At 47.9% G+C, this 21699-nt stretch overlaps 1 pseudogene; it reads right to left on the bottom strand.

Moving 5' to 3' along the window:
* Nucleotides 1-475: 475 nt before the first annotated feature.
* LOC118586185 lies at nt 476-20513 on the bottom strand (annotated as a pseudogene).
* Between the last annotated feature and the right edge of the window lie 1186 nt (nt 20514-21699).

The following is a 21699-nucleotide window of genomic DNA, read 5'->3' as shown; positions in this document are numbered from 1 at the left end:
ACACTTCAGGACTACACACTAACATAATACAACCCAGAAAAGAGGGCATGTGGAGGCTACAGGCACAAGCTGAGTCTTTACAATAGACCACAGGACTGGCCAAGACCCTGTTGTGCTGGAGACAGGACAGGCAGTACTATATCTGAGTACTGTATCTGGAGTCATATTCCTGCCCCAGGACCTCCTGGCAGCAAAACCTGTAGGACACTTTCTCATCTTCACACAACAGGAGGATGACTTATACCTAGTCATCCCAATGAGCAGAGGTTGAACCATTGCGTCTTTGTGGCTTCACTGGTTCTTCTCGAACTTCAGCAACAATTAGCGAACAATGTCCCATAGTTTCTGCATGATATGGGCACCTTCCAGGGCATAGATTTGGGTTTCCATCAGTCTGTCTTGGCTGCAGTTCTGTAGACCACTCCACAAGAGTGGGTGATGACAGCAGCTAGCCCAAGCCTAAGATGCCTTCCCTTTATCCATGGAGGCTCTTATTTAAGACCTGGTTCCTGTGAACACACTTGGGGCCCAGCATGTTGTCCTCCAGGTGTGGGGGTGGAAAGTTGCAGGCTGGAAGCAGGAAGAGGGCAATCACTTTCCCTTTCTTCTCAGGGCCAGGCCTGTCCGGCATGGAACTGCAGCCAAACCCAACCACTTGACTTTGCAGGAAGGCTTCTCCCATGAACCACACACACACCGCATTTCCCCATAGTCTCTGATGTTGCCGTGGACGGCACGGCCTCATTTTTCTTAGCATTGGCTGCAGTTCTGGCCCAAGATGCCAACACGGCCTCCGAGGCGGTTGTCTTCACAACAGTGGTGCTGACTTCTTCATAGAGGACAGGAGCATCAGTAAGGGCAGGTACCTGCTCTACAGGTACAGGGACCACTTCAAGGGGAACTGTCATCTGAGGACAAGGCACTTTGCCCTCCTGTCTTCATTTTTTTTCGAAATGTCTTCACTCTGGCCTCTTTGGGTATCTCAGGAACATTCTTTAAATCGGGCTTCCTACGCCTGGGTCTTGGAGTCTTGGCATCTCCTGCTTCCTTCTTTGGTGTACAGTCGTTATCGTTCACTGTCTTTCTCTGTTTTTTTTCACCGGCGTCTTTGCAAAGGACGTGCTTGGTTGACTAGACGTCTGGCAGTCCCACTTCCCTTTCTCCTGTGCCGCTCCGCTCCTTGCTTCCAGCACGCTGCATCTTCAAATTAGCTGAACCCTCTGAAAGCCCTAGTAAACATTTTAAGGTTGTTTTATTTATCTAGCACCAGGGATGACTGAACCTAGGGTCTGAGCATGGTAGAGAGATTAAAAAAAAATTTCTGCACATACCCATATGAATGCAGGGGCCGAGACAGGGCAGAGATGTTGGATCTTGTGTGGCTGGAGTTACCGGTGGTTGTGAGCTGCCCAATGTGGGTGCAGGGAACTGAAATTGGGTCCTCTGGGAGAGCAGCAGTAGTGCTATGAACCACTGAGCCATCTCTCCAGCCCCTGGCTCTTGGTGCTGTCTGCCAACTCCTCCTCCGTGTTCCCGAGGCTTAAAGAGGGTGATGTAGATGTCCTCTTTAGAGCCGTCCATCTGTCTGTCACTTACTCTTGGTGCTTTGGCTAGTTGTGAGTGTCTGTATTAACCACCACCTTAAACAGAAACAAAACACCAGGATCTCATGTGCCCTAGGCTGGCTTCCAGCTCACTACACAGCCACGGATGGTCTTGAATGCTGTCCTGCCTCCATTTCCCCAGTGCAAAAAGCCCAGGTTGAACCACTGACATTTATGTGGTGTTGGGAATTAACCCACGGCTTGGTGCATGCCAAGCAAGATGGTCCACTGAGCTACATCCACAGCCTCCAACCTCCCATTTTGTTTTGTGATGGATAGAATCTCACCAAGTTGCCCAAATAAGCCTTGAATTTGCTCTACAGTTCAGGTCAGTCTTGAGCTGTCTGTCACCCTTCCTGCCTCAGCCTCTGAGTAGCTGGGATTGTAGGCATTCACCATGTGCTCAAGGATTTTTCTTTTAATCTTCTCCTCCTCTGGCTTCTTTCCCTCTGAGAGCATCCTCATAATCTCACGGTTAACTGGTTTCTCAAGTGAATATCAGTGAGCCCAACCAAGCATTATAGACCATGACTTCAGACTGATCCGGCCAGGATATTGGGCACCCTCAGCATGGCGATCTAACCGGCCCCTGGGCTGGCTTTACCCCTGTGTAAACTCCCCTCAGGAGTGCCAAGCAGATGCTAAGCTCGGAGGGAAGACGTGAAGAACAGTGTCCTTCAAGAGGGGAAGAAAGGAAGCTTTGGCAGGAGGATTGCCTTGAGTTGGAGACCAGTGTTGGCAATATAGCAAGACTGTTACACACCGACAGTCCAGGGCAGGAAGAGGATCACGAACGTGGGAACAGCTTGGGTTGTTTGTCTTTAGACAGGGTCTCATGAAGACCAGGCTGTCCTAGAACTCATGAATATCTATCTACCTGTCTCTGTCTCCTCAGTGCTGGGATAAAAGACCTGTGTCTGCCTCCAATGGGAAGAGCCTATCTAGCCTGCAGCAGCCCCAAAGCTTTAGGCAGCACAAGGCATCTGGCTTTATTCCCTCCACCTCTGTGGAGCTTTTACCCTCACCCAAAGGCTAATACTCTCTCCACGACCAGTGGGCCCTCAGCTCCACCTGTTCTTCCTCTCCCTTGAGTTCTTACCAGACCTGTGGTGAGGTTTTCCAGGACAGAGGAGGGTTAGTCAGCCACAGTCTTGCTCCCTTTGTTTTCCTTTTGGTGAGAACGTTTCTTGTGCAGCCCAGGCTGGTCTTAAACTCCTGGTGACCCTTCCATCTCAGCTTCCCAAACAAACACTGGGGTGACAGGCACGAGCCGCCAAACCTTTTGTTTATTGAGACAGGTTCTTATAAGGTAACCTGGGCTGCCCTGGAAGTCCCTGAACAGCCCAGAGTGACCTTGAACTTGTAGGTGTCCTGGCTCCAGCTGGTGCAGGTGTGTACCTCCATACCTGGTCCAGATGTTTTCCCTCTTCAGTGTGAGCATGTGCCCAGTGAGTTGGCCTCCATGCCAATGCTTTCTCTCCTTGCCTTAGCCACACCTTGGTCTCCAGGCCCCTTGTGGAAGTTGATAGGCACTGGGGCCTTAATGTCCTCTGACCTGCCATGGTCCCAGAGCCCGTTGTGACTGTGGATGCCACCTTTGTCTGATGTCCACACTGTTCTTCGGTGACAGCTGTATTATTGTTATTTTTATTATCTTATGTGTATACGTTTTTGAGATAGGGTCTTACTCTGTAGCCCAGGCTGGCCTCTTGGATACTGAGAACATTCATCTCAAGTAAACGATCACATGCTTACCCCTAGACACCCCACTGTGTTCTAGGATGGTCCTATCTCTGAAATTTCAGTCTTCAGTCTTGACTGTTAGTATCTGGATTCTTTGGTGGTCTCACCCTTCACTGCTGTTCTAGCATATACTACGACGGCTCCTTTCTCCAAGCACTTCCTTTCATCCTATTGTACCCTGATGTCATATATATAAAGTATACATATGCATGCACTGATAGACAATTACATGTTTACACGGACTCTGGCCTTACATGGTTGCGTAAAGCGCGCGCGCAGCCATGTAATCTACGTGCATGCATGGAGTACCCACTGGAGTCCCTGTCTACGTGCATGCGTGGAGTGCCCTCAGGAGTCCCTGTACGCATGCGCGGCCCCAACCTTTAAAAAGCCGGTGCCACCTTGCATGACTCTCTCAGGCTCTCAGTCTCTCTCTCTCCTCCTCCTCCTCCCCCCCCCCTTCTCTCCTCACCCACGTGTGTGTTTCACCCAGGCCTGTCACCTCTATCCTCTTTAATAAAACTCTCCCATGGTCTTGTCGTGTTCGGGACATGTTTCTAGCACAAAATAACTAACATGCACCGTGTGGTGAATGCACATTAGTGCTTATGCATAAAGTCAGAGCAAGACTTCAGGTGTCTTCCTCTATTGCTCTGTACTGTCTCGAGACCCGGTCTCTCACTGACCCAACCCGGAAACTTGCCTCTTCAGCTGGGCTGCTGGTCAGGGGGCTCTCAGGATCTGCCTCTGCCTTCCCTGGCCCAGGCTGAGTCAACAGACGCTTGCAGCCGACTGGCTATCTCCCCAGCCTCTCCTTATCTTTGCAGGGTCTTGCTATGTTGCCTCAAGGGCTCTAGAGTCCCTCCTCCTTTAGCCTCGGGACTTCGGTTATTTGTGTTCCGCCACACTCTTACATTTCTCTGGGTCCTTCCTCACTTTCCAGTCCAGCTTCCAAGCTGTGGCTGAGCAAGGCGAAAGGAGAGCCACAGGTCACGAGGGTAGAGGAGCCCAGAGCCCGTGCTCATGTGGGCTTCCCTTCCAGCAGGCCTTCAGCATGGTGAAATTCAGTCTCCTTTCTGTCCCCTCTCCCCCTCTCCCCCATACTTCCCTTCCTCCCCTCGGTGCTTGGTCTGCCCTGTCTCCTACTTTACAGAACTAGTTACAATTTCTCAGGATACAGGCCCACTAACACATTCCTGTCCTAAAGATGGGGCTATTTCAAATGTGTGCGGCATAAGTTTTTCAGCAGCTTGATAGAAGCTTGGCAAGTTTGGAAAGAGAGAACCTCAACTGAGAAAATGCCTCTTTCAGGTAGGCAAGCCAATGGGCATTTTTTGACTAATGGTTCATGTGGGAGGGTCTGTAGCACAGTGGCAGTGGTCTTGGGCTGTATGGAAAAAAGCAGACTGAGCACACCGTGGGGAGCAAGCCAGTCAGTAGGGCCCTCCATTGTCTCTGCTTTAGCCCCACCTTGAGTTCCTGTCCCGACTTCCCCCCAGGATGAACCGTGATAAGGAAGTATAAGGCAAATAAACCCTCTCCTCCCCCAGGTGCTTTTGGTGATGGTGTTTATCACAGTAATGGAAAGCTAACTAGGACAGTTGGCAGGTGGCTCTAATCTGCTGTCCCACTGTGAGTGGGACCAGCCTGGGCTATAGACAGACTTCAAGGCCAGCCTGGGCTATATTATAACGAGACTGTCTTAAACAAAGGAACATTACTAACCAGTTAGAAGGACTTGCTACACCACCTTTTGCAAGAGAACAGACTAGAGTGTCCAGGCTAGCCAGGCAGGCAACTACAGCACTCCACCATGCCTCCAAATAGGGCACATAGGAGGGAGTTCCAGGGGAAGAATCGAGATGGTAGACTTGGCTCTCTAGCCTAGAGGGAGCTAGGTATTAGGGGGCTCCCTCATTGACTGCTGGAGCTCTGGGGGAAGGGAGATGCAGAATTCTCCCTCGATACTTCCGTTCTGGAAACTATCTGCACTTGTGTTGCTAAGTGACGGAGTGTGAGTTTTTGGACTTGCATTATGAGGCTGAGGTGAGGGAGACTGGCACTGCCCAGCTATAAAGTGTCCAGTGCCCTTCAGTAGACTCGCCTCTGTAAGACTGTGCTCTAAGTGAGGACATGGACTTGTCCTCCCAAACTTCCTGAAATTTTCCAGTTCACAGAGTTGCCAGGAGCTGCCCTGCCCTGTTCTCCCAAGCTGAGCCAGCCTGCTGGGTGCAGCACACTGGGCCTGGTCGTGTCAGGCACGGGGTTTGATCCTTATACCATGAAATAACAGAAAAAAAAAAAAGTAGCGGGTGTTTCTTCTGCAAAGAGGGTGTTGGTAGGGCATGGCCAGTTTCTAATTCCAAGAGTTGGGAGCTTGAGTGGGGAGGATCAGAAGGTCAGGGCCAGCCTCCACTACATAGTGAGTGTAGTGTTCTGTCAGCATAGCTTGCATGAGGATCTGTCTCAAAACAGAATAAAAAACAAACCTACAAACTAAACAAAAATGTGTGTGTGTAAGAAAGAGCTGGGTTTGGGGGAGGGGTGTGCATTTGCAGTGGACCTCAATAGTAGACCTAGTTTGAGCTAGGTCCTAGGTTCCATCCCCAACACCACAAATACCAGCAAAAATGTGTTTGTGGGTGGAGAACAAGAGTTTCCCTTGGGGGTTGGGATTTAGCTCAGTGGTAGAGCGCTTGCCTAGCAAAGGCCCTGGGTTCGATCCTCAGCTCAAAAAATAAAGAAAAAGAAGTGTTTCCCTTGGACTATGAGATCCTCAGGTTTGCAGGCTGGATATGCTGTAGTCTTTCATCTCCCACTGGGGCAGGCCTGGGAGGCTTAAGCCATCTTGGCAGAGACCCCTCTTTTGTCTCCCAGGCCTCAATAGGGCAGAGATAAGGGGGGGAACACCCTAGGTTTACTCAGCATTCCTCGGGAGGTGAAGTTAGGGGCAGGAGGCTGCTAGCCTGGCCACCCCAGGACAGAGGAAGAGATAACATCTCTAGTTTGATTCGGGGTCTCCCTCCATCCTTCCCTGCATGCAGCCACAGTTCAGTCAGGTTTCCACAGCCCTCACAAACAGCTGTGCCTGACTCCTACTGTGGCTAGGTGTACCAGCAGCCGAGGCTGAGAGTGGGCACAGGCTGTGTGGGCACCAAATCTCACAGTGTAGAACAGCTTGGCTGAGGTGTGGGTAGAGTGTTTTTCTTTCTTTCTTTTTTTTTTTTTCTTTTTTCCCCTTCTCTCATATATTACATCCCCACCGACTGCAGTTTCCACTCCCTCCCTCCCGCCAATTCTTCCCCCACACACCCCTCTCCCCCAGATCTGCACGTGCCCCCTCCATTCCCCCTCAGGAAAGAGCAGGTCTCCAGGGACACCAAACAAACAGGGCCTAACATGCTACCATAAGGCTGGGCACATACCATAACATCAAGACTGGATGAGGCGACCCACTTAAAGAGGAACCAGAGCTTCTGCCCGACTGTCCACCTGGATACAGTGTGGACACTGGTCAGTGAGCAGCCCCGGTCAATGCTGCAAAGAAAAGACTGGAGATGCCCCCAGTGTGGATGATGTGCGATCAGGCTCCTCCAGAGTTCTGGGGAAGGGAAACCTCCCTAAGCAGCCTGTCATTGTGAAAGCCAAATGTTTCAGCAGAAGAGCTGAAGAGAAGAGAGGGTGTTGGAGGTGCCTGTGTCCTGGTGGTTTGAAGCCACTCAGGAAGGTTAATTAAATGCTAACATTTTCAAAAAAAAAAAATTAATGCCATGCATATGGGTGGTTTGCCTGCATGTATGTCTTGGCACCACATACATTCCTGGTTCCCAAGGATGCCATAGGAGGGCAGCAGATCCCTTGAAAACTGGAGTTACAGACAGTTGTGAGCTTCCATATTGGTGCTAGGAATCGAACCTGGGTCCTCAGGAAGGGCAGCCAGTTCTGTTAACTGTTGAACAATCCCTCCAGCACCCATAGTTGTCAGGGTTTTTTTGTTGTTTTGTTTTCCTTTGAGGAAGGGTCTCACTATATAACTCTGGCTGTTCTGGAACACTATATAACTCTGGCTGTTCTGGAACTCACCATGTAGACCAGGCTGGTCTCAAAATCAGAGATCCACTTGTCTCTGCCTTCAAAGAGCTGGCATTAAAGGTGTGTGCTATTATGCCCAGCCTGTTTGTTTATTTGAGACATGTTTCTCTGTGTAGCCCTGGCTGAAGGAGAATACTCTTTGTGGAACAGGCTGGCTTTGAACTCACAGAGAGTCACCTGCATCTTGAGTGCTAGGATTAAAGGTGTGCACCACCACTGCCCGACTCAGTTATTATTATTATTAACTTTCTTCTTTTTGATTTTTCGAGACAGGGTTTCTCTGTGTAGTTTTGGTGCCTGTCCTGGATCTCATTCTGTAGCCCAGGCTGGCCTCGAACTTACAGAAATCCGCCTGGCTCTGTCTCCCAAGTGCTGGAATTAAAGGCGTGCGCCACTGCTGCCCGGATTTTTTATTATTAACTTTTTTGTTTTGTTTTGTTTTTTGAGACAGGGTTACTCTGTAGGTTTTTTTTGGAGGCTGTCCTGGAACTCACTCTATAGACCAGGCTGGCCTCGAACTCACAGAGATCCACCTGCCTCTGCCTCCTGAGTGCTGGGATTAAAGGCGTGTGCCACCACCAAGACCACCGCCCAGCTATTATTAACTTTTTAAACTTTATTTTACACACCAACCACAGTTGCCCCTCCCTCCTCTCCTCCTGTGTCGCCCCCCCCCCCCAGTTTTGTTTTTTATTTGTTTTTTGGTTTCTTTGTTTTGTTTTGTTTGGGAGCTGAGGATCGAACCCAGGGCCTTGCACTCGCTAGGCAAGCACTCTACCATTGAGCTAAATTTGCAACCCCCAGTTTTGTTTTTAAAGCACCTTGCCAGATGCCAAGCTCCACATCTGTAGTACTGTACTCAATAGGCTTGAGTTTAGATGTTCCACTTCGAAAGTAACAGAACAAATGACACTGGCATTGTGAATTTTGATTTTTTTTTTTTTTTTGAGAATGGTCTTCCTGAGTGGCCCCAGCATCAAGTGTTGGTGCAAGTTTTTTAAAGTTTGTCCTTTTCCTGCCAAGCAGCTGCTGCTGCACAAGGAGCTCTTCCTTCAGTGGGGGCCATGTTCCAAGCTCAAGGCACACACCGTGAGCAGCTCTAGTGGGTAGAAGGAAGTTTTGTGACTTTCACAGGCCAGAGCTGTGGTGGTGGCAGTGAGGTACTGCTGTAGACTGGGCCAGAGTAGCGGCCGTGCTCACCAGAGGTCAAGAGTTGCTTGTTTGGGGATATAGGACAGTGTTGACCTCCAGGCGGATTTGTGAAGACGATTTGGGTTCCCAGCACCCACATGGCAGTTCACAACCATCTGTGACTCCAATTCCAGGGGACCCAGTGCTCTTTGCTGGAATGCATAGGGAAAATGCACACAGATGCACACAAATGTGCATGCAGGCAAAATACCCATCTGCATGAAATAAATTGTTTTAAATTTAAAGCAGGACATGATGGTGCAGACCTTTATTCCTACCACTTGAGAGGCAGAGACAGACAGATCTCTGTGAGTTCAAGGCCAGCCTGGTCTACATAGCTAGCTAGGCTAGACAGAACTACATAGGGAGACCCTGTCTCAAAAAGGTACTAACTCGGGGTTGGGGATTTAGCTCAGTGGTAGAGCGCTTGCCTAGCAAGCACAAGGCCCTGGGTTCGATCCTCAGCTCCACAAAAAAAAAAAAAAAAAAAAAAAAAAAAGGTACTAACTCCAAAAATAAAAGTAAAAATGGAGCAGGACCCTATAGTCAGACTTTCCTGTCCTGCCTGCCAGCTCCCAAGTAACCACATAGAGACTTCTTATTAACTATGAAAGCTCGGTTGATAGCTTAGACTTGTTCCTAACTAGTTTTTTTTTTTTTTTTTTTAATTTAACTTTATTTTATGTGCATTGGAATGAAGGTATCAGGTGCCCAGAACTGGAATGACAAACAGTTGTGAGCTGCCATGTGGATGTTGGGAATTGAACCCAGGTCCACTGGAAGAACAACAGTCAGTGCTCTTAACCACAGCCATCTTTCCAGCTCCAGACTCTTTTTCCCCCCAAGACAGGGTTTCTCTGTGTAGCTTTGTGCCCTTCCTGGAACTCGCTTTGTAGACCAGGCTGGCCTTGAACTCACATCTGGCTGGTGACTCTGCCTGCTTCTTCCTATCGTTCTCTCTGCCCCGCAAATCCTGCCTAGCTACTGGCTGTTTAGCTTTTTATTAAACCAATCACAGCGACATATCTTCACACAGTGTAAAGGAATATTTCACAACAGGGCACAATGGCACAAACCTTTAATTTCAGAACCCAAGGTGTAGAGACAGGTGGATCTCTGTGAGTATAGGCTGGTTTGTATAGGGAGTTCCAGGGCAGCCAGGGCTTCATAGTAAGACTCTGTCTCAATAAATGAATAAAGAAATAAAGTAAGCAAAAATGGACTAGAGAGAAAAGGGCTGGAAAATGAGCCATGGGGTTAAAGTGGCCACATAAAATTCCCCAGAGTGGGAAGGGATGCCTGCCTTCAGAACCTGCCCTCTCAAGCTGAATAAGAACTTCCAAAATCTGAAACTTTTACAATGGCCTTTTTTGTTCACACTTCCATTCCTGCTTTGGTCAAGGTTCTACAGAGAAGCATATCACTCTCTCTTTCTCTCTCACATTCTCACACCTATCCTGACTCACCCTGACTCAAGTGCACACGCATGCGCACACGCGCACACACACTTCACTCGAGTGTACACTACACTGGCTTCTCTATTTTGGAGGCTAAGCCCAGACATCTTTAGGTGAGTCAGCATGCACAGCACACATCTCAGGAGGTGTAATTTCTGTCAGGTCCAGAGGACCTGCAGACTTGATACCCTGAAAGTGCTCATGGGTCATTTCAAGGCAGCCATGAGTGGAAGAAGTCTTTGTCTCAGATCTGAGGTGCATAGGCAGGAGCAACCCCTTTCCCCTTGGGAGAGGTCCAGCGTCCTGTGCTGCTGAGACCTTCCGTGGCTTGCATGCGATAGCTCCACAGCAGGGGAACCTGCTCCACTCGGTCAATTGACCCCCACACACATCCCAAACACGCCACGGAAGCACTTGGAATAATGCACACCTTTGATCCGGGCACTTCAGGGCTCGCTCGGGTAGACATGAGGATCAAAGCATCACAGCCCTATGTGATGGGCCGATGTGCAACTTTCCCCTGAATCTTTTCAGCTGGCTTCTGGTTGGAAGACTGGATGGAAAGCTAGAGGAAGAAGTCCTCTTCTCTTGACTGCTGGTGATGATGGCAGGCAAGCGTGTCCTCAGCACAGGTTCATCAGTGACAATGGCAGTCCAGCATCACAGTGAAGGTGTGGGGTCTAGGCCTGAAGGAATTAACACAGTGATAGGTGTTTGGGGCCCTGTGTTCCCGAAGCAAGAGCAGGAAGGCAGAGTCCTGATACCCTGCAAGGTGACGGCCCATGACTTCATCAGAACCGACAACAGTGGAGGCCCTAGCAGCTTTGATGGAACAAGCCTCATTGGCTGGGCCAACACCCTTTCCTCTTCATCCTTACAGTCTTTATGTAACACTGGGGCTTCAGTACAGCTGTCTCCCTTAAGATGGGGGAATAGGGCCGGGCGGTGGTGGTGTATGCCTTTAATCCCAGCACTCAGGAGGCAGAGCCTGGTGGATCTTTGTGAGTTCGAGGCCAGCCTGGTCTACAGAGTGAGATCCAGGAAAGGTGCAAAGCTACAAAGAGAAACCCTGTCTTGAAAAACCAAAAGAAAAAAGAAGAAGAAAAAAAAAAAAAAAAAAAGCTGGGGGGGGGGCACCTCCCGGAGATGCTCAAAAGTTGATTCTGAACCCTGTATGTATGTGGTTCTCTCTACACGGATACTTATGTTACAGTTTAACCTATAAATCAGGAACAATTGGGGAGGAAGGTTATAACCCATTGAGGAAAACCAAGACAGGAACTCGAGGCAGGAACCTGGAGGCAGGAACTGAAGCAGAAAGTGCTCCTACTGGCTTGTTTCCCACGGCTTCCTCCGCTAAGTCTCTGCCTAGGGGTGGCACCGTCCGTAGTGGGCTGTGCCCTCCCACATCAAGAATAAATTAATTCCCCACAGACATGCCTACAGGCCAATTTGACAGAGGCAACTTCTCAATTAAGGCTCCCTCCTCTTCCTCCTCCTCCTCCTCTTCTTCTTCCTTTGGGTTTTTTGAGACAGGTTTTCTCTGTGTAGTTTTGATGCCTGTCCTGGAACTCGCTCTATAGACCAGGCTGGCCTCGAACTCACAGAGATCTGCCTGCCTCTGCCTCCCGAGTGCTGGGATTAAAGGTGTGCGCCACCACCCCACAGCAGGGTCACTCTTCTTAAGTAATTCTAGTTTGTATTAAGTTGACAAACAAACATAAAGCCCTGATCCATACAAATGGTAAGACATCAACAGTGACGACAATGAAATTGTTTTTACAGCAGAGTGCAGTAGAAGAAATTAAAGCAGCCGGGCGGTGGTGGCGCACACCTTTAATCCCAGCACTCGGGAAGCAGAGGCAGGCTGATCTCTGTGAGTTCGAGGCCAGCCTGGGCCACAGAGTGAGTTCCAGGACAGGCTCAAAGAAACTCTGTCTCCAAAAAACAAAACAAAAACAAAAAAAGGAAGAAGAAGAAATGAAAGTATTTTCTCATTTTTAAACTATTTACTTGTGGGGCTGAGAGATGGCTCAGAGGTTAAGAGCATTGATTGGTCGGTCTTCCAGAGGTCCTGAGTTCAATTCCCAGCAACCACATGGTGGCTCACAACCATCTGTAATGAGATCTGGCGCCCTCTTCTGGCCTGCAGGCATGGCATATATGCAGGCAGAACACTATATACATAATAAATAAAATCTTAAAAAAAACAACTCTTTACTTGTTTATTTGTTTATGTGTGCATGTGCGCCTTTGCCGGTCAGAGAACAAGAGGCAGTTCTCTCCTCCTAGTAGGGTCCAGTGGTAGCTCAGGTCATGAGGCTTAGCTGAGCCATCTCTAGGCCCAGTGTGGCCTCTCCTTTTAAAATGGTCTCATGGCACTGTACTTACTTATCTTCTTGTGACTCCATCCCACCTGAGGAGACAAAGTGTCTGATGGGACAGAGCCCCAAAGATGCTGCCTAAGGTTTGAGCACTGGGCTCTTTGGACGTGAGTACTGTTGCATAGTATGCAGCCTGGAGCCACTAGACCCAAGGATGATATTGTTCAGGATGGATGGCAAGGGATGGAGACATTCATATTATTTAAAACTTGCTGGCTGCTGGTGGTGGCATATGCCTTCAATCCAGGCACCCAGGAGGCAAAGGCAGGATCTTTGAGTTCAAGGCCAGCCCGGTCTACAGAGTGAGTTCCAGAACAGCCAGAGCTACACAGAGAAACCCTGTCTCAAAAACAAACAAACAAAAAATATATTTATTATTGGAATTTCCTATTTAGTATTTTTGAGCCAAGACTGACTTCAGGCCACAGAAGTAAAGCTGTGGATAAGGGAGGGAGGGTGGGACTTTTTTATTTTGGTGCTAGGGGATCAAACCCAGAACCCACATTCACTAGACAAGTGCTTTATTATTGTACTGTGCCCTCAGCCTGGAGTTTTTTGGGCTGGGAGTGTAGGAAGCAGAGTCTCTTAAGTAGTTCAGGCTGGCTTACAATTTGAGGAAATCTTATTTACCTTTGCCTCCCAAGTATGAGGATTACAAGTGTGAGCTGCCACAACCATCTGGATTATTCTTTTAATTTTTTAAAAATTTATTTTTATTTTATGTATATAAATGTTTTGCTGAATACATGGAGTTATGGATGGTTGTGAGCCACAAAGTATACGTGCTGAGAATTGAACCCAGGTCTTCTGTAAGAGCAGCAAGTGCTCTTAACCCCTGAGCCTTCTCTCTATTCCCAAGGATTATTATTTTCCTTGATCATACTTCAGGGTTTCTTTGTGTAGCTTTGGAGCCTATAGCTTTTGGAACTCGCTCTGTAGACCAGGCTGGCTTCCAACTCACAGAGATCCACCGGTTGATCATACTTCTTGACTTATGAAAATTAGATTTATTGGACTGGGGGAGACAGGGTTTCTCTGTGTAGTTTTGGTGCCTGTCCTGGAACTCACTCTGTAGACCAAGCTGGCCTTGAACTCACAGAGATCCACCTGCCTCTGCCTCCCAAGTGCTGGGACTAAAATCGTGCACCAGCACTGCCTGGCAACTTACTTTTTATATTTTTGGTTGCAAGCCTAGCCTTTAACAGCCGAGCCATCTCTCCAGCCCTCCTTTACTACTTACTTCTATATCTGATATCTAAAATTGGTTATAACTCTTAGACTCTACATTTGGGGGTGGGGGAGGGGAGTGTTGAGACAAGGTTTCTCAGTGTAGCTCTAACTGTCCTAGAACTTGTTCTGTAGACCAGACTGGCCTCAAACTCATAGATCCACCTACCTCTGCTTCTTAAGTGCTGGGATTAAAGGTGTGGGCCACCACTGTCCAGCTCTAACTACATTCTTTTTTTTTTTTTTTTTTAAAGACTTGTTTATTTATTATGTATACAGAAGAGGGTGCCAGATCTCATTACAGATGGTTGTGAGCCACCATGTGGTTGTTGGGAATTGAACTCAGGACCTCTGGAAGAGCAGCCGGTGCTCTTAACCTCTGAGCCATCTCTCCAGCCCCATTCTTTTTAACATAATATTTGTATTGATTGTTTGGGAATTTCACATCATGCACCCCAATTACACCTACTTCCCAGTCCTCTCAGTTCCTCTCCTCACTCTTGTGACCTCACCCCCCCAAAAAAAAAGAAAAAGAAGAAAGAGAAAAAGAAGGAAAAGAAGGAGGAGGAGAAGATAAGAAGGAAAAAAAAATCCACAAATCTGACTTGTGTTGCCCATATATTCACGGGAGCGTGGTCAAACTCCAGTAGCCAGCCCCTTAAAGAAAACTGAGTCCTTCCCCACTAGCACCCCCACTCCCACCCCCACCCCCGGCCCAGAAGCCCTCAGTGTGTAGAGCTACACTTTAGTATCCTTATCACAATTTTTGGTTTTGTTTTTGTTTTTTGAGACAGGGTTTCTCTGTGTAGCTTTGTGCCTTTCCTGGAACTCACTTGGTAGCCCAGGCTGGCCTCGAACTCACAGAGATCCTCCTGGCTCTGCCCCCGAGTGCTGGGATTACAGGCGTGTGCCACCACCACCCGGCTCCTTATCACAATTTTTAAGAGTTCTCTTCAATGGTTTCCTGTTACTTTTAGGTAACAATGGTTACCCTGTTACCTTTTGGGGGTGGGGTAGGGTGGAGTGGGGGTTGTCATAGAAGCCGTCTATGTTATGGAATATTACTTAACTAGGTAAAGATGGATTACATTTGTTTATGCTGCATTTGTTTAACTATGTAAAGGAGTGTTATATTTGTTTGTGCTACATTTGTTTAATTATGTAAAGATGTGTTGCTGTTTCACCTTGCCTGCCTAAGGTGAAAATAAAAAACTGAATGGCTAATAGATAGGCAGGAGAGGGATAGGTGGGGCTGGAGGGAGGGCAGAGAGAATAAGTAAGAGGAGGAATCTAGGCTCAGGGGAAGGAGAAGAAGAGAATGAGGGAGAAAGAGAGGGAGATGCCTGGGTCCAGACAGACGACAGACAGGCACAGAAGAAGCAGGAAAAGTAGGACATACAGAATGAAAGAAAGGTAGCAAGCCCACAGACAAAACATAGATGAAGAGAAACAGGTTAAATTAAGGTATAAGAACTAGCAAGAAATGAGCTAAGGCTCATTAGTTCCATAGCTAATAATACGTCTCTGTGTCATTATTTGGGGACTGGTTGGTGGCCCAAAAGAAAGCCCATTACACTCTATGCCCTGCTTTCTCAACTTAAGTCTGCAGTCTTTGATGCTGCTGCAAAGATGGCATCCCTGCCGGGCGGTGGTGGCACACACCTTTAATCCCAGCACTCAAGAGGCAGAGGTATGTGGATCTCTGAGTTCGAGGCCAGCCTGGTCAGTTCCAGGACAGCCAGGGCTACACAGAGAAACCCTGTCTCGAAAAACAAAACAAAACAAAACAAAATAGAAGTCAGCCTTGAGGCTCGAAGCCACAAGGCCTAAGCCTTGGCTGTTGGCTTTGTCCCTGTGTGGCTATCTGTGGGGACAGAGACTTTGAGCATTGCCCACTGGGACAGAGAAGGCACAGATGTGAGGATACCCACCTCCTAGGTAGAGTAGAGGCTCTGAGTTTTAGCAGTTTGACTCTTGTCTAGCTAGACACTGGAGACTCCTTACCAGACCCTGGCCATGGCAGAGGGAGGGGGCAGGGCTGACTAGGCTGAAGGGAGACACACCAGCATACTCTGGTCCCTGGGATCAGGAGTGTGGGCAGGGCAGGGGAAGGGAGACCACATGCTCATGTGGACGGGGAGTGAGACATGGGGTGGCCCCTAGTGCATGTTTGAGGGTTAAAGCCTCCCAGTTAGGTGACAGGTGACGGTGGTTGATAAGCTGGTCCTTGTGCCTCTGCCCCTGAGTGCTGGGGATTGTGGGCAAGCACATCTGGCTTCTGTTCTGGACTTCCATAGTAATGGACTCATAGGATATGCAGACATTTGTCAGTGTTATGCTCAGATCATGACCCTAAAGAAACCACCGAAGACTGTGGATGTCCAGAATGCAACAGCAAGGTTTATTCTGTTTAAGTTTACAAGTCTAGACAGGGAACTGGTTCCTGCACCCAATACAGTGAGGCAGGGAGGAGGTGCTCTTTCTGTGTGGCTGGCTATTTAAAGGCTAAAACTGCAAGCCCTTCATGGGGGTTGGGGGAGTTGGCTTGGGTGCTACTGGGATTGGTTTATTTTTATCTCTGTTCTCTTTTAATTGGGTGAGGGTATGTAACCTTTGAATTTATTGGTGGGGGGTCACAATTATCATTTTGGGGGCTGTCCAGGACAAGTCCCAGGCTTTGTCCTTGAGCTGCCAAGGGGGCTGGCTGGCCTAGCGCGTACTGACTGTGGGGGCTGGCTCAGTGGTCCAGGCTCTGTCCTTGAGCTGCCATGGACATACTGAGGGGTCCCAGACAGTAAACACCTGGCTGAACTTTGAGCAGTCAGAGTATGTCCTGAAAGGGAGCTACTGCAAGGACTACGTCTTTTATTCATGGCCCTCCCAGAAACTGCTGCTCAAGTCTCAGGAAACTGAAATTAAGGCCTGGTCTCTGAGAGAAGACTGAGCAGCCTGTTACGGCGTCTGCTTGGTTCTTTCATCAGTGACTTCTTTTTTTTTCCCCCAGAGCTGAGAGGACCAAACCCAGGGCCTTGTGCTTGCTAGGCAAGCGCTCTACCACTGAGCTAAATCCCCAACCCCGACTTCTTTCATTTAGGTTAATGTTTTCAAAATTCACTCATGGGGGCTGGCATATATGGCGGCTCATACAATTTTCTATAACTCTAGTTACAGGCTGGGGATCCAATGCCCTCTTCTGGTCTCTACAGGTACTAGGCTCACACATGGTACAGACATACATATAGACAAAACCCATACAAATAAATAAATAAACAAACAAATAAATAAATGGAAAAAACATTCATGTTATGGCTCAGTATTATCTTGTTGTAAGTGTTGTACCCAGGGTCCCTAAAGACCACCAACAGACCGAATCTGATGCAAAAGCAAAGAATCTTGTTATTATTACAAGTTAACTAAGGACTCTCCATCTGTCTGGTGAAGCAGCAGAGCAAGAGAGACCCTGAGTAGCAATGGTCAGGGTTTTTAAAGCGAGGGGGTCTACAGACTAACATAGGAACAGACTCAGGATTGGTTTATGTGAGTGGCAATCATGTTAGTAACTTTTAATTGGGTAGGGTTAGTTGGGGGCTACAGTTACCCATTTTTGAGCGGGCTGGACAAGTCCCAGGCTTTGTCCTTGAGCTGAGCTGCTGTGGAGGCTGGCTGGCCTAGCACTTACTTACTGTGAGGGTTGACTCAGTGGCCCAGGCTCTGTCCTTGACTCATGTGCATAGCTCTAAGTGGGTGAGGGGTCCCAGACAGTAAACAACTGGCTGAACCTTGAGCAGTCAGAAAGGGAGCTACTGCAAGGACTATGTCATGGCCCTCCCAGACACTGCTTGCTCAAGTCTCAGGACACTGAAATTGAGGCCTGATCTCTGAGAGAAGACTGAGCAGCCTGTTAATGGCGTGTGCTTGGTCCTTTCAGTAAACACAGACTATGTGTTTCCATGTTAGTGGACATCACGGGTTTCTGTTTGGACTGTTGTGAACAACACTGCTTTGGGCAATCTTGTGCAGGTTAGTGTGGATCTCAGTGTTCATTCCTTTTGGGCTTATACCTGGGGGTGAAATTGTTCAGTCATATGGTGACTGACTACACGTTTAGTCATGAAAAGAACTTCTGCGTTTTCCACAGTGATCCTATTTTGTATTCCTACCAACAGTGGCTCAGGGTTCCAGTTTTGCACTTATATCAGGCTGTTTTCTTTGGTGCTCCAGAACTCAGCTCTTACGGCATCAAAGCACGTGCTCTATCGCTGAGCTCTGTCCCCAGCTCTGTCTGCTTGAGCTTGGCTTCTCACCTGACTTCCTGAGTCTAGCTTTCTGAAAGCTTCTAAATCCTATTTCACAATACTTCAAAGTTAATGAACTTTTTTTTTTTTTTTTTTTAGAGATTTATTTACTTATTATGTATACAGTGTTCTGTTTGCATGTATCCCTGCAGGTCAGAAGGGGGAGCCAGATCTCATTACAGATGGTTGTGAGCCACTGTGTGGGTGCTAGGAATTGAACTCAGGACCTCTGGAAGAACAGCAAGTGTTCTTAAGCTCTGCGCCATCTCTCCAGCCCCAGTTAATGAACTTTTTGTGAGTCAGAAAACTAGATAGTTTGTTTAAGAGAGACACTTCTAATGGTTCATTGATTTTTAAATAATAGTTAATGTAAATCACAAAATTTCCTCTGTTCGATTTTGGTTTTGGGGTTTTGTTTGTTTGTTTGGTGGGTGTTCTTGCTTTTGTTTCTCTCCATGTTATGGCAGGAACTGGTAAAACCACTCTTTGAAAAATGGAAATGGGAAGATTGGGAGTTTAAAGTCATCCTCAACAACAGTGAGGTGTTTTTTTAAGATTATTTTTTTAAATCATTTTTAAGTGTGTGTGTGTGTGTGTGTGTGTGTGTGTGTGTGTGTGTGTGTGTGTATGCATATGAATGACTTCAGGTATCCATAGAGGCCAGAGGAGTCAGAGTCCCCATGGAGTAGGAGTTACAGGGGTTAGCTGCCTGATATGGGTACTTTGGAATAGATCCCTGGTCCTCTGGAAGGTCAGTACTCTTAACCACTGAGCTATCATTTCCCCTGCCAAAAAGACAGGGTTTCTCTGTGTAGCCCTGGCTGTCCTGGAACTCTCTGTAGACCAGGCCGGCCTCAAACTCAGAGATCCACCTGCCTCTGCCTTCTGAGTGCTGGGGTTAAAGATGTGTACCAAGGTCTGGAGAGATGGCTCAGTGACCAAGAGCACTGGTTGCTCTTCTAGAGAACCTGGGTTCAATTCCCAGCATCCATGTGACATGTCACACCTGCTTATAACTCCAGTTCTAGGAGATCTAACACCCTCACACAGACATACATTCAGGTAAAACACCAATGTACATACAATAAGATAAATAAATAAATCACTAAAATTTTGCTGGGTGTTGGCACATGCCTTTAATCCCAGCACTCGGAGGTAGAGGCAGGTAGATCTCTAAATTCAAGGACAACCTGTTCTACAGAGTAAGTTCCAGGACAGCCAGGGTTACACAGAGAAACGCTGTCTTGAAACCTCTCCCCACCAAAAAAAAGGCGAGGAACTAAGAAGTTAAGTAATTTTTAAAAGAAGTACTAGTAAGTGGTAGAGTTGAAATTCAGCTCAGGCAATCTGGTTGTAAGAATTGTATCATTTATTGTACTAAACAGTGTTTCCCCTCCCACCCCTTCTCATTTTAATTCATTTTGAAACAGTGTCTCATCTGCCCCTGGCCTAGAAATCACTGTATAGCTGAGTCTGGCCTTGAACTTCTGATCCTCCTGTCTCTACTCCCAAGTGCTGAGATTACTGGTGTTAGTTTTTTGTTTGTTTGTTTGTTTTTGTTTTTGTTTTTTTTTCGAGACAGGGTTTCTCTGTGTAGCTTTGCGCCTTTCCTGGAACTCACTTGGTAGCCCAGGCTGGCCTCGAACTCACAGAGATCCGCCTGGCTCTGCCCCCGAGTGCTGGGATTAAAGGCGTGCGCCACCACTGCCCGCCCGGCTAGGTGTTAGTTTTAATGCGGTGGCACAATGCTATTCATTAAGCGGAGCTGTTACCATGTGAGAAAGGCCTTGAGGCACACAAAACCCACTATAAGAGTTTATTAGGAGAAGGGAGAGACAGACTAGAACTTGCCCAGGCCTGGGGAGTGGGGGGAGAGAAGAGGAGGAGTCTGTGTTCTTATGGATTCTCCTGCACATGCACTTACGGGTTTACAGAGCTATGCCACGCCTGCGAACAGATTGCGTGATCACGCTGTGCACAAATTATGTAGTACGTAAGGCCCCTTGCTTCGCTACTGAACTTTGCATGTGCGGCCATGCGGCTAGGGGAGTGGCCAGGAATTCCAACAACAGATACACACCAGTACCCTCATTTTTTTTTTTTTTTTTTTTTGTATTTTGAAGCAGGATCTTCCTATGTAGTCCTGGCTTGCCTCACAGATGATTGGTTTTTCTTCTATGTGTTTATCTGCATATATATTTGTGTACCACATGCATGCCCAGTGCCCTCAGAGGCCTGATGCCTTTGGAGGTGGTTAGGTCCCCGGCACTGGAGTTACAGGTGGTTGTGGGACAACTCTCAGTTCCTCTTCAAGAGCTCTGCGTGCTCAGCTTCTGCTGAGTCACCTCTAGCCCTTCACCTTATTTTGTGAGACAGCATCTCTCACTGAACCTGGAGCACACTGACAAGCAGGAGGAGCACGCTGGAGCAGGAGGAGCACGGTGACAAGCAGGCCAGCGAGCTGCAGGGACTCTCCTGTTTCTTCCTCTCCAGGGCTAGGATTACAGGTGTGAGGACCATGTCTAGCATTATTTTGAGGTTGTCTTTTAAGACAGGGTCTCATTGTGTAGCCAGAATATTTGGCACTTCATGAGGTTGGAGGATCTAAAAGGAAGTCATCTATGTTTAATTTTAGTTATGGGGGTTGGGGATTTAGCTCAATGGTAGAGTGCTTGCCTAGCAAGCGCAAGGCCCTCAGCTGGGGGGGTGGTGGAGGGATTTTTTTTTTTTAGTTGTGATAATTCTCTGTAGTTAAATAAAAACTTAATAGTCCAGGTCATCCAGCTACATGGTGAGACCCTGTCTCAAACAAACAAAATAAAATAATAAAAACATTCCAAAAGTATCATAGGGGGACATTTATAACATCATTACATCTGTAAGTATTATGGAGGGCCCTGATAACTTCTTTTTGAGAATGGTTTTAGCAGCCCCATCTCTGGGGGAGACCTCAGTTGACGATGGTAGAATATGGGCTGGGACTCTGCAAGCCTCCATTGCGAGCTTGAGTCTCCTAGGCAGGTACTCAGAGCTCTGTGGGTCGTGGGGGTGCAGCCTCAATGTTTGTCCACATTGTCCCCTCCCCGGAGAAACCCAGGGAAGCTGTACCTCCTGTGCAGGAACAGACTGCAGGGCAGACCAGGGGACAGATTTGCCAGCTGACCTAACTTTACCTCACCACCTTCGTCAGACCATCTGGTCCCTGGGACAGATCCACAGGTAAGTAGAGACTACAGAGTGTCCCTTACTGGGAATGGGTCCAGGCCTGGGGGACAGTGTGTGCTCTTAACAGAGTTCAGACTAGCTCTGGGGGCGGGCGTTGGGAGGAGATTTATTTACAAAACAAAGAACTGGTGGGGTAGGGTATGGCGGCGCATACACTGATGCTGAGGCTTTATGGAGGCCCAGACACTGTCACCCCATGATAACTATATGTGGCTTTGAGGTTTATTTATTTTTATTTTGTGTGTATGGGTGTTTTGTTTGCATGTATATCTGTGTATACATGAGTGTCTGGTGCCCTAGGAGGCCAGAGAGGATGGTGGATCCCTTGGATCCACAGTTGTGGGCCCCTGGAAAACTATCTAGTACTCTAAGCTGCTGGACCACCTGAGACTTTGTGTTTTCATCTAGGAAAAAAAAGATAGATAGATAGATAGAGAGATAAAATTGGACCTGGAGGGGTCTGCAGGGATGCTCAACACTT

This window comes from Onychomys torridus, chromosome 6 (assembly GCF_903995425.1).
Source record: "Onychomys torridus chromosome 6, mOncTor1.1, whole genome shotgun sequence".
In the NCBI taxonomy this organism is placed as follows: Eukaryota; Metazoa; Chordata; class Mammalia; order Rodentia; family Cricetidae; genus Onychomys; species Onychomys torridus.
This window is presented reverse-complemented; position numbering and strand designations above follow the sequence as displayed.